General features: G+C 46.0%; 1 protein-coding gene across 1 annotated transcript in view; it reads right to left on the reverse strand.

Moving 5' to 3' along the window:
- Positions 1 to 9,618, reverse strand: part of AHRR (aryl-hydrocarbon receptor repressor) — a 135,382-nt gene extending 125,764 nt beyond the window's left edge. The window contains exons 1-2 of the mRNA XM_043508518.1: positions 9,567 to 9,618; positions 3,406 to 3,587 (exon numbers count right to left, since the gene is read on the reverse strand). The gene's annotated coding sequence lies outside the window, so the exon portion shown is untranslated. The remainder of the gene's footprint in view (positions 1 to 3,405; positions 3,588 to 9,566) is intronic.
- Positions 9,619 to 10,507: the final 889 nt, after the last annotated feature.

Consider the following 10,507-nt stretch of genomic DNA (forward strand, 5'->3'; position numbering starts at 1 on the left):
AGTAGCTCAATGGGAAAATCAATGAGAGTGTTCTGCTTGATTTTCTAATCAGTACTGTCCACTAAGATTATGCAGGTGCTGTAGCAGCTTCAAGCTCCAACTGTGAGATGGATCCTTGTCCTTCCTGGCTGCTGAAGGTCACTAAGGGAAGTATTGGGTCCAGTGTTAGTGAAGACAGTCAGTATTTTCCACATGGGGGAAGGAGGACAGGGTGTTAGTAGTTCTCCACTACCGTTAGTCCAGTGAGTAGAAAAACCAAATAGCTCTTCAGCTGCCAGACTGGCTAAGTATAGTCTCATTTTTGGGGAAAGTCATTGCAAAGGTAGTGGCAAGACAACTCTGGCAGTTTTAGTCCTCAAAATTTCCTTGACCCCAGCCAATCAGGTTATAGGCTAGGGTATGGAATAGAAAATTATTGTTTGTATTGTGATTTTGCCGTGAGGCCCTCATCAGGATTATAGCCTATTCTGCCAGGTGTGGTACAAATATCTAATAAAAAGGCAGTCCCTGCTACATTAGGATTAGCTGTTCTAGCAGTGGGCAAAGAAAGTGACATTCCTGATTTCTTTAGATCTGTCACCAGCCTTTGGTACTGTTCATCATGAGGTTTTGTCAACCCACCTTCAGTCCCTAAAAAAGGGGTCAGTGAAGCTGCTGGAATGGGTCTATTCTGATCTTTCTGAAGGAACCTAAAGAATATTTGTGAGCAATTTTTTTCTCTGCCCCATGGGCTGCTATGTATACAATTTGCAGCTGACACCCAGGTCGATCATGTCTAACCCAACTAGAGGGAAAAAACAAACCAACAAAAAACTGAACAAATAGCATAGCATCTATATTGACCTTGGGGCAGGGAAGAGGACTGGCAACTTAATTCGGATAATACCATGATAATATTGGTAGGTTGAGGTAAGCATCTGGCGGAATTGGCACAGATTTTATCAGTACCCCATAGGGACGGAGTTCGGCCACCATTTATAATAAATGTGCACGGCCTCCAAATTTTATTAGATCCTGGATACCCTATTGTCACCATAGCCAAGGGCACTTTCCTTCACCTGTGTAAGGTGAGATGGGTGTGATCATCTCTCCAATGTGGACCTCACCACAGTTATCTGAACCTTTGTCACTTCATGACTAGTCTGCTGTAATACTTTCTGCATGGGATGCTAAGTTGAGATCACCCAGAAACTGATAAAACAGGAGTACTTGTGGCACCTTAGAGACTAACAAATTTATTACAGCATAAGCTTTCGTGAGCTACAGCTCACTTCATTGGATGCAATTTGTTAGTCTCTAAGGTGCCACAAGTGCTCCTGTTCTTTTTGCAGATACAGACTAACACGGCTGCTGCTCTGAAACCAGAAACTGATGTTTTGTAGCATGTTACAGCCCAATTATTAAGCAGAGTTTCATGCATGGAACACATTAGACCAGAGCCTTGAGATCTGCACTGGATTCCTACAGGTTTGGAGATGGAACTCAAGGTGTTAGTGCTAATCCATGAAGGCCTAATTGGTTAGGGACCCGGTTGCCTGAAAGACTGCTTCTCTCCCCTTCACTCGATATGTGCCTACGTTTTCTTAGGTAAAAGGCATTTGCAGTTGAAAATAATACCTGCAAAAGTAGTCTCTCTATTGAATTTAATAAGTTTCCCTTTATACCAGCAAAAGCTTCCCAAAAGAGCTTTGTCCAACATCTGCTTATGCATAGAATACTTAAGATTTAATATAGCGTCCCAAAGGAGATCTCTGGTGAATAATAGTGTGCTATTGATATTAACTGGTCTGGTAAATCCTGATTTTGCAGATCTGGCAACAAGCAGACACAAAGCAATTAAAACCCTGTTAAGGAGTGCCATTTCCCTTCCCAATTTCCAAAACTGCTTTTATCTAAATGATCCCTCCTGGTTTTCCAGCCACCAGGGACAAAATAATGGCCCAGATCATCCCCTTGTGCTGAAAACCTGCCAGAAGGGGTGGTGGAGAGCAAATCTGCACAAGGATTCCCTCCCAGAGATCTCTCGCATCATACCATTGAAGGTGTGGTGTTTGCCTTGCCCTCAAACCTGGCAGAGCCATGCAGAGGTCCTGTATGGCTGGATTGGCTCTGGAATCTCTACCTCCCTGCTTTGGAAAAACCTATGGAGGAGGCGACTCTGTGGAAAATGCGAGATGTCCTGGTGCCATAACATCTTCTGAGGTTTCTCTGCAGGAAGGGGGTAAAGGTGTGCATCCAGTTATCCATACAACTAGTCCACCTGCTCCTTCTCCTGGCCCACCCAGTCTCTACCATGTCCCCATGATCCCACAGAAGAGACTCTGCTAAGAGAAGATGCCAAAGACTTGCCTTTCACATACCAGGGTTGGAGTGGGGGGGGAGGGGGGTTCATGTGCACTCTAGGAGCGATGATCTGGGCCATTATATCTTTCATGACCATAAGCTGCCTGACACAATCAGCCATGATTTCAACAGAAGAGGTGTTAACTTTGTATTTCTCAGGCACCTTAGATTCCGAGAGAGAGCTCTCCCAGGATATAAAATTAAAAACAGCTAGGACTAGAAAGAAATGAGGGTGAAAGAGAAGCAATTGTAGTGGGGAACTCAAAGATTCAGTTAGAAATGATTTCAGTACTCACTGATGTTCACTTTTTAGTTTCTGCATTATTGACTTACTATAAGCAGTAGAAGAGAATTTGATGAATAGCAGGCAACAGAGGCACATGCTTTATTTCCTTGGGTTTTAAGAGTAACATTTCTTGGCAGGCCAACATTGTTATATTCCAACTTCTGTATGTAATATTTTCTGATGGTGAAATACCCATACACTTCGTTAACAGAAGAGACTAGAACCGTCTGCAAATTTGGAAGAGTTCTTATTACAGACATCCACACGTACACATTTGGTTTTGATTATACAGTGTGCCAGACAACTACAAAAACAAATTGCAGCCCATTATGGCTTTAGTCAACACTTGAGATTTCACATTTCACTTCTCCTGAAAGAAAGTGATCCCTTTGGCCCCTCATCCAAGTCTATTTCCTGTTAGGCATACAGTAAATGCAGATAAAGTCACCATACAGCTGTTGCTTAACTTGTACAACGTACTTAAAAGGATACGATCAACTTGACATCTAGTCAATTTCAAAAAATGAGTTGAAAGTAGTTTCTGGTATTGCATGTGCCTCTGAGTCTCCCTGACAATTTTTTGTGGTTTTACAATTTTCCTCTTTTCTAAAAGATGCATTTTTATCCCATCATTGTTTGAAAAACCTACAACAGAGGAAACTGATTATACTCAAAGTGGTGTCCTATGCACAAAGCAAACAAGTGGAAAAATATGTTTAAAGTTAACAGTATCCCTATAATCTCACTGAAGTGTTGGATATATTTAAGAGACTTACCTTGAAAGAAGCTTTTGACCCGGAGATAGCTGACACTAAGGCGCAAGACAGAAAGTTTGTCCAACTTGGATATTATGTCAGGTGGGAAAGGCAGGAGGCTGGCCAGATGATCTAATTCAGCATTCAGACGGTCCCTATGTCTCTTAGAAGGATTAGACTTTTCATTCCCAATGGCAGGCCTTCTGTGGTGGGAAAAAGTATTGTTAATCATTCATTACACCTGCATAAAGGAAGATTGATACACTATTTGCTATCACAGAAACATGTAGATTATCTTCTAGGTGAATGAATCCATAAAGTTATTTAAAAATTTAGCCATTCATTTGCCTTCCTCATTATACAAAGCATGTTTACTGTAATAGAGAAGGAAGGTTTTTAGTTGAATACAATTATTCAGTCAATGGGGAATGAAGCAACAAATAAGAATGTAAGACTTCCTTCTCTAATGATCTCAGGTGACAAAGGGATTGTAATATGTACTCCTTCAGCATAAAACACAGAATTGATCAATTATCTCTGCAATTACAAAGCACATAAAAAGTAATTAAATTCTCAGTTAAAATTCTGATACCATTCTTGATGTTTCCTGATGCACTCATATTCATTTTCCTAACAAAAACTAAAGATTTTACACCTTAATGCTTTCCTTATTTGGGATTTAGACCTCAAGTACACACACATACCCTGCACATAAGGGCTGGAAACATGCACAATCCACTTTGCTACAAACAACTCTTCTCACTTCTACAAATGTGTTAGAATTAACATCATTAGAAGATAATACAACCTCTGCACACCCTGCCTTGCCAGATTGAAAGGCCAGACGGCCTGTATCAAGATGGGGAATGTGTGGGGAGAGGGGCTGAGGATCAAATTCAGAGGCAAGTCTAAGCAAACCCAAAAAGTCTGGACTGAGTCCAGTCCCCTCATTGGGTACATTATGCCAACTTAAATTATCACAGGACCAAATTTAGAGGTGATGTGTACGTTACATTCCCCTTAAACACACATTGTGGTACCTTTATCAATTCTGACAATGTGTAAGGCAGTCTCAGTAACTAAACAAAGTGCTGCAATTTTTACACATTTATTTATTTAGAATAAGTGGACCAAAATCTGCTCTTGGACATATACAGGCAGATTCCATTGAACTTCCACATGCAAGTACAGAATTTCGGCCACTACCCGTTTCTTGTTTGTTTTTAAACCTAAACTATCTCCAGTGACAAGCCATGATCCCACCAATTGTAAAACGCCTTCCCAGGATTCAGCGGTCTGTCAGACAGAGGGCAGCTGGGGTTTGTAGGGGTAGGGTTTGGCAGTGGGAAGAGGGAAAGCATTGGTGATGCCCACACCTTGTTTAAGTGTTGCTGTCCCTGAGCAAGATTGGGTCCTCTTTACCCCTTCCTCTAAAGGATTTTTCCCCCTCATCTCTATTCAATGGGTATGATCTGGATTAACAGATGAAAAGGTGGCCTCCAACACCCTCCCAAAAATGGGGTACAGGTGAAGAGGCAAGGTCTTCCACCCACAACCCTGTCTCAGGAGTGGTGGGATAACGCTGTGCTATCCCCACTTTCCAGGGCATGTCAGAAAATACTTTTTCATCTATGTAGTGCGCAGCGGAGTAGGGGAGAGGGTTAGGAGAGATTCAGAGGGAAACTCTGCTTCATCTAGTGGGTGTACCCAGGAACATTTCAAAGCATGGAAGTACTAGAACATCTAGGGATCCTGATAGGACAGAGAATGGTTAAGGAAAGGATCTCTCTGTACTGGCAAGCACAGGAGGGCCAGGGAGTAACATGAGGAGTCATTCTGTTGCCAAGAGCAAGAACCCTTCAGGTACCTACAAATGACATTCATTCACACCTTTGCAATCTGCATCAGCGGTGGCAGGGATTACGATCAGGCTTATCTCCTCAGAAAATAATTTCTCCTTTCTTTTGACATTTCAATATCCATAGGATAGTCGTATGGACATTTTAATCTCTGTAATATTTAATAAAGCATGCCAGAACGGAAGGACCACCTACACCTATGCCAGGACTCATAGCTGGCCAGAGAACACTGCAGGGTATCTTGCAGCAGTACACAGTGCCTCCCTTGGAGGAATTCTCCTCTAGCCTTTTACAGCCTCCATACACTGCTGCAGAAGCACATGGGCTCTCTAGCAGGGCCCACAATATGCTTTTTACACAAGGCACTTTACAATAATTAAAATGTTCAAACAAAAATTAAAACCCAAATATATTAAAAAAAACTGCCCAGTCAAAACCACCCCAACGAAAATACTACTTTTCCTCAAAAGAACAAACAATTGCACATTAAACAACTATGTTAAAAGAAGATTTAGGTTTCATAGTCAAGAGTTCTTAATTCTACCCCCTTCTAAATCTATCTTGTAGAGTGAAAAAGTCAGGGGTTCTGTGGAAAAAAAACACAGTATGGGATCAAGTAATTAAAAACTATTATAATGCACACACACAAAGGGACTGAATTAAGGTTGCATGGGAAGCTGTAAATCTGGCATACCCTAATTTTTTGAATGGTTGATTTTGTATCCTCAATAATGTTCTTTTCAAACAGTTTTTGTGCGTGGGGAGGGGAGGGCAGGTGTTACAAAGGAAATGGTAAAAACAAATGCAACCTCAACAGGTAATGGAGTTGCTTTCAAGCACCTGCAGTAGTACAGCTGTGACTGGTGCTTAGTAAATATCTACATTTAAAGAGAAAGGGACAACAAACAAATTAGGCAATTAATGAAGAGGGAGGAACATTCCGTCTCCTATTCCAGAGTTAGATATTTTTTCAACAGCTGATGGACATACCGGGCAATATTAACTTATGAGCTAGCTCTGTATCCCAGTCATACTCACCATGATACCAAGGAATGAGAAACAGTGAAAAAATTACAAAATGTTACATCTAATATTCCTATATCACAGACTAAAGACCACAATGTACACATTTACCCTATCTTGATCTCTGAAGTAAGGCAGCAATGGAGTGGGAAGAAATGAAACGAGTCCCAGTAAAAGGGTGCTTGATTTCACTGGAGCTCAATGGGTAAAAAATGGTCAAGAATAGCACATTGGAAATAGAAATTATGTGATCTTATTCTATAACCATAGCTGCTCTGTTAGTCTGGAGTGACAAAGAGGTGTGGACTGAGGTAATTGTAGTGCTTAATTTGCGCCAGGGCTTGCCAGGGCTGAGCCCTGGCACTTCTAGGCTTTGCAGTTCATAACCCTAGCATCACTGGGCTTGCTGCATTAGTTATGAGAGTTAAAAAATTGCTTGAGCCCCAGGCCAGAGGCAGATTAAGGTTTCTTGGGGCCCTGGGCCAGAGAGAGCCCCTCTCTGACCCTTCCACTTGTGGTTGCTGCACCGTTCAAACCCTTCTGACAGCAGCCCTGCCCACAGCTCCACCCTTTTCTGCCCCTTCCCTGGGGCACCCCAGTTCTGCCAGGGTTCCCCTCATTTTGCCTCCCACTGCAGCCCTGCAACACGTTTGCTACTTTCTGCCCATCCCACACACACTGCGGCCATGGGCTGCAGCAGGGAGTGAGAGCTCCTCCATCCCAGGGCCACAGCAGGGGTCCAGGTGCTGGGGCTTCCCCTGCCACCTCCTGCGCTTCTGCGGGGGACCAGGGTTGGGGCTTCTCCTGCCCCATCCAGTGCTTCTGTCACAGAGTGGGGTCAGGTGTGGGGGCTTCCCCTGTTGCCCCGCAGCTTCTGCCAGGGATGGGGTTGGGGCTCTGGGGGCTTCCGCTGCTGCCCTACAGCTTCTGCTGGAGACAAGGTTTGGAAGGGTGAGTGCTGGGACTTCCCCCACCCAACAGCTTCTGCCAGGGTGGGGTCAGGCAACCTGGGTTCAGGGGGCTTCCTCCATTCTGCAGGTTCAGACAGGGTAGGGACCACTAGGGGGAGGGGCTTCCCCATCCCACAGCTTCTGCTGATGAGTGGGGTCAGGGGTTGCTGAGGGGGTTTCCCTCGCTCTGCCCGCCTGGCGTTGTTGCAGAGTGGGATCGGGGTGTGGGGACTTCTCCTGCTCCGCTTGTCAGGTGACCAGGGCTCCAGGCTTCTGTCACCTGGTGGTGGATTTTTTCTGGGAACCTTCAGGAGCCCCCCAGTTGGCCCAGGCCCCTGGGCACAGACACTGTCGGTCCAGTGGCTAATCCACCACTGGCCCCAGCACCTGTGTCATTAGAAATTAAGCACTGGGTGATTGTGTTTGGATTGTGATGAGTGTGATAAATAAAACAAGGTGAGGAAAGAAGCCAAGTGATTTCTAGATGTCCAGTGAAAAGGTACAAAATGAAAGCAAGAGAGCCCCACATGGCCTCTTGCTGAGAGCCTAAAGTAGTGAGGCAGCAAGGGAGTGAATCCAAATGAATGGGAGGTTTATCTAAGTGGGGATTAGGTCCTGACTGCAATGAACTATATAGTTTAGCTACTCATAAAGAGAAGACAGCAAACAGATAGGTTCTGGATTCTAGGGTATAGATTCTATACTGTATTTTGAGCAGCAAGTGGATGATAAAGTGCTAGTTTAAGCAGCAAGTGGATGACAAGGTACACATTTTAAGGGTTGGTCTGCACTAGAACGAGATTCTCCAACTCCTCAATTGCATGGACCACATCACAATTGTGAGATCACCTCAGAGATCACCAAATCTCCCATTCAGTATCCTACCTCTTTACTCTCTGCTTCTTATGTAGTAGCAGCTTCTAATAAAGGCAGCTGTGCTGGCACCTCCTTCTTTCTAGCTGCTTATAAAAGCCTCCAGGTTGTTATTTTTAATAGAAATCCTGGACACCTGAAGAAGAGCCAGCACCATGTAATGAGCCAGTTTTCTGTGGACTCCAATTCTGGGAACTGGTGCATTGGAAGTCTGCACTTATTTCAGTGTTAAGTGGCAAGCAAGTGACGGAGCCATTTGTTCTTCAAATGGTTCAGTGTGTCTATTCTACCCATTGTAGTTAGTGTAATCCACTGCTGCAGTGGTGGATTTAGAGTTAGTGGGGCCCTTTGCGCAGCTTCATTTTCGGAGGGCCCCCCTCTGGACCCAGCCAAAAAAAAAAACATTCTCTTTCTTTTTTTCCCCTTCATCCTCCTCCTATAGGTAATGGGAAGTAAATAAAAATAAAGTGAGGTACCATGACTGGGGCAGGGGGTTGGAGCACAGGAGAGGGTGCAGGCTCTAGGACAAAGTTTCAGTGCTTGGTGAGGGCTCTGGGCTGGGGCAGGGGTGTGGACTGTGGGAGTAAGTTTGGGTGCAGGCTCTGGGCTGGGACAGGGGGTTCAGGAGGGGACCAACGCTTACCTTGGGCAGCGCAGCTCTCAAAGCGACCGGCACACACACCCATCCGGCAGTGCCCAGGGTGGGGGCAGTACATGGAGCCGCCTTCCCGGCCTGCCAGGGGTGTGCAGACATATGCCAGCAGCCGGTTACTTTCAGGAGCTGCATGGGGTCACTGGCCACGGCATGCAAGCAGCCTGCCTGAGCCCTGCTGCACCACTGGCTGGGACTCAAGGGCAGATATTTGTCCTGCATTTTGGGGGTCCCCTGTCATTGAGGGCCCCATGCCACAGCACAGTTTGTTTCATGGTAAGTCCTCTCCTGCACTGCAGTGTATCTACTGTGACAAAGTTCCTCCTCTGCCTTGGTGGGTCCTGCGCTTATTGGCAGATTTTCTCACCTCAGAGGTTCACAGCAGCCCTCAGTTTGGCCACTTTCATGGCTCAAATCTGCTGTTCACTCAGTTTTCCCCATGCTGCCCAGTGATGAAGCTAAGGAAGAAGAGCAATCCCCACAGTCTCTGCTGATCCACCTAGTGGATCAGAAAACAGGCCAGAGATCTTCCCTTCTGGTAAAACCCACAGTCCAAGTCAATTTCTCTAGTATCAAGTAGTGAGTTGGGGGGAACCCAGGCCCACTCTCTACTCCAGGTTCCAGCCCAGGGCCCTATGGAATGCAGTTGTCTACAGTGGCTCCTCTAACAGCTATGCAACAGCTACAACCCCCTAGATTACTTCCCCATGGCCTCCTCCCAACACCTTCTTTATCCTCACCACAAGACCTTCCTTCTGATGTCTGATAATACTTGTACACCTCAGTCCTCCAGCAGTACATCTTCTAACACTTAGCTCCTAGTACCTCTTGCTCTCAGCTCCTCACATATGCACCACAAACTGAAGTGAGCTCCTTTTCAAACCCAGGTGCCCTAATTAGCCTGCCTGTCTTAATTGATTCAAGCAGCTTCTTGATTGGCTGCAGTTGTTCTAATCAGCCTGTCTGCCTTAATTGTTTCCAGAAAGTTCCTGATTGTTCTAGAACCTTTCCTGTTCCCTTACCCAGGGAAAAGGGAGCTGGTTAATCAGGGACCCATAGCTCTCTCTTTGATTGCTCTCCTATAGCCCTCTGGCCTGGAGGAAGAAAGAGGGAGAAGGCTACTCCTGCTGTGAGGCTCTGGGCTTTTTCTTCTTCTCTTCTTCTTTCTTCTCCTCCTGCTGCTCTAGTTGCTCCCTTGGCTAAGCTAGATACCATTCACCCTCTTCTCTGCTACCTGGTTGGAGGACCCCCCCCCCCACCCTCGGGTGCTGCTACTGCTACAACTGCAGCCCCTTGAGGGGGGGCCTGCTGGCCCTCTCCCTAGAAGTGGGGAGTGAGGGACCCCAGTCTTTGCTGCTATGGATACCACCAACACCACCACCTGAGAGGGGTTCTTTCTGCCTGCCTGGATCACCTCCTGGAGCTGCTGCTGTTGAGGAGTCTGCTGCCTGGAGCTGCTGAAGCCCGGAGGAGGAGAAGAAGAGGACCATCTACCAGTGGGGGATCACCTAGATACTTTGCAGACCACCGTGGAGGGGGCCTTAAGACTGAGTAACTTTCAAACTGTGCTCTTGTGGGGGGGTCTTGACTGTGTTTCCAGGGACACGGGGTGTGGTGTGGAGCTGCCCCCTGACCCATCTGTGTCTCCCCCCAACTCCCACCACTACCACCACCGCTGCCCCCTCCACCACCCCCACTGGCTGTATACCATCTGCCTCAGCTCCTGCCTCTGGACTCAGCTGCTTGCTTGGCTTGCCACGCCCTGA

This window comes from Dermochelys coriacea, chromosome 2 (genome assembly GCF_009764565.3).
Source record: "Dermochelys coriacea isolate rDerCor1 chromosome 2, rDerCor1.pri.v4, whole genome shotgun sequence".
NCBI classification, from domain to species: domain Eukaryota; kingdom Metazoa; phylum Chordata; order Testudines; family Dermochelyidae; genus Dermochelys; species Dermochelys coriacea.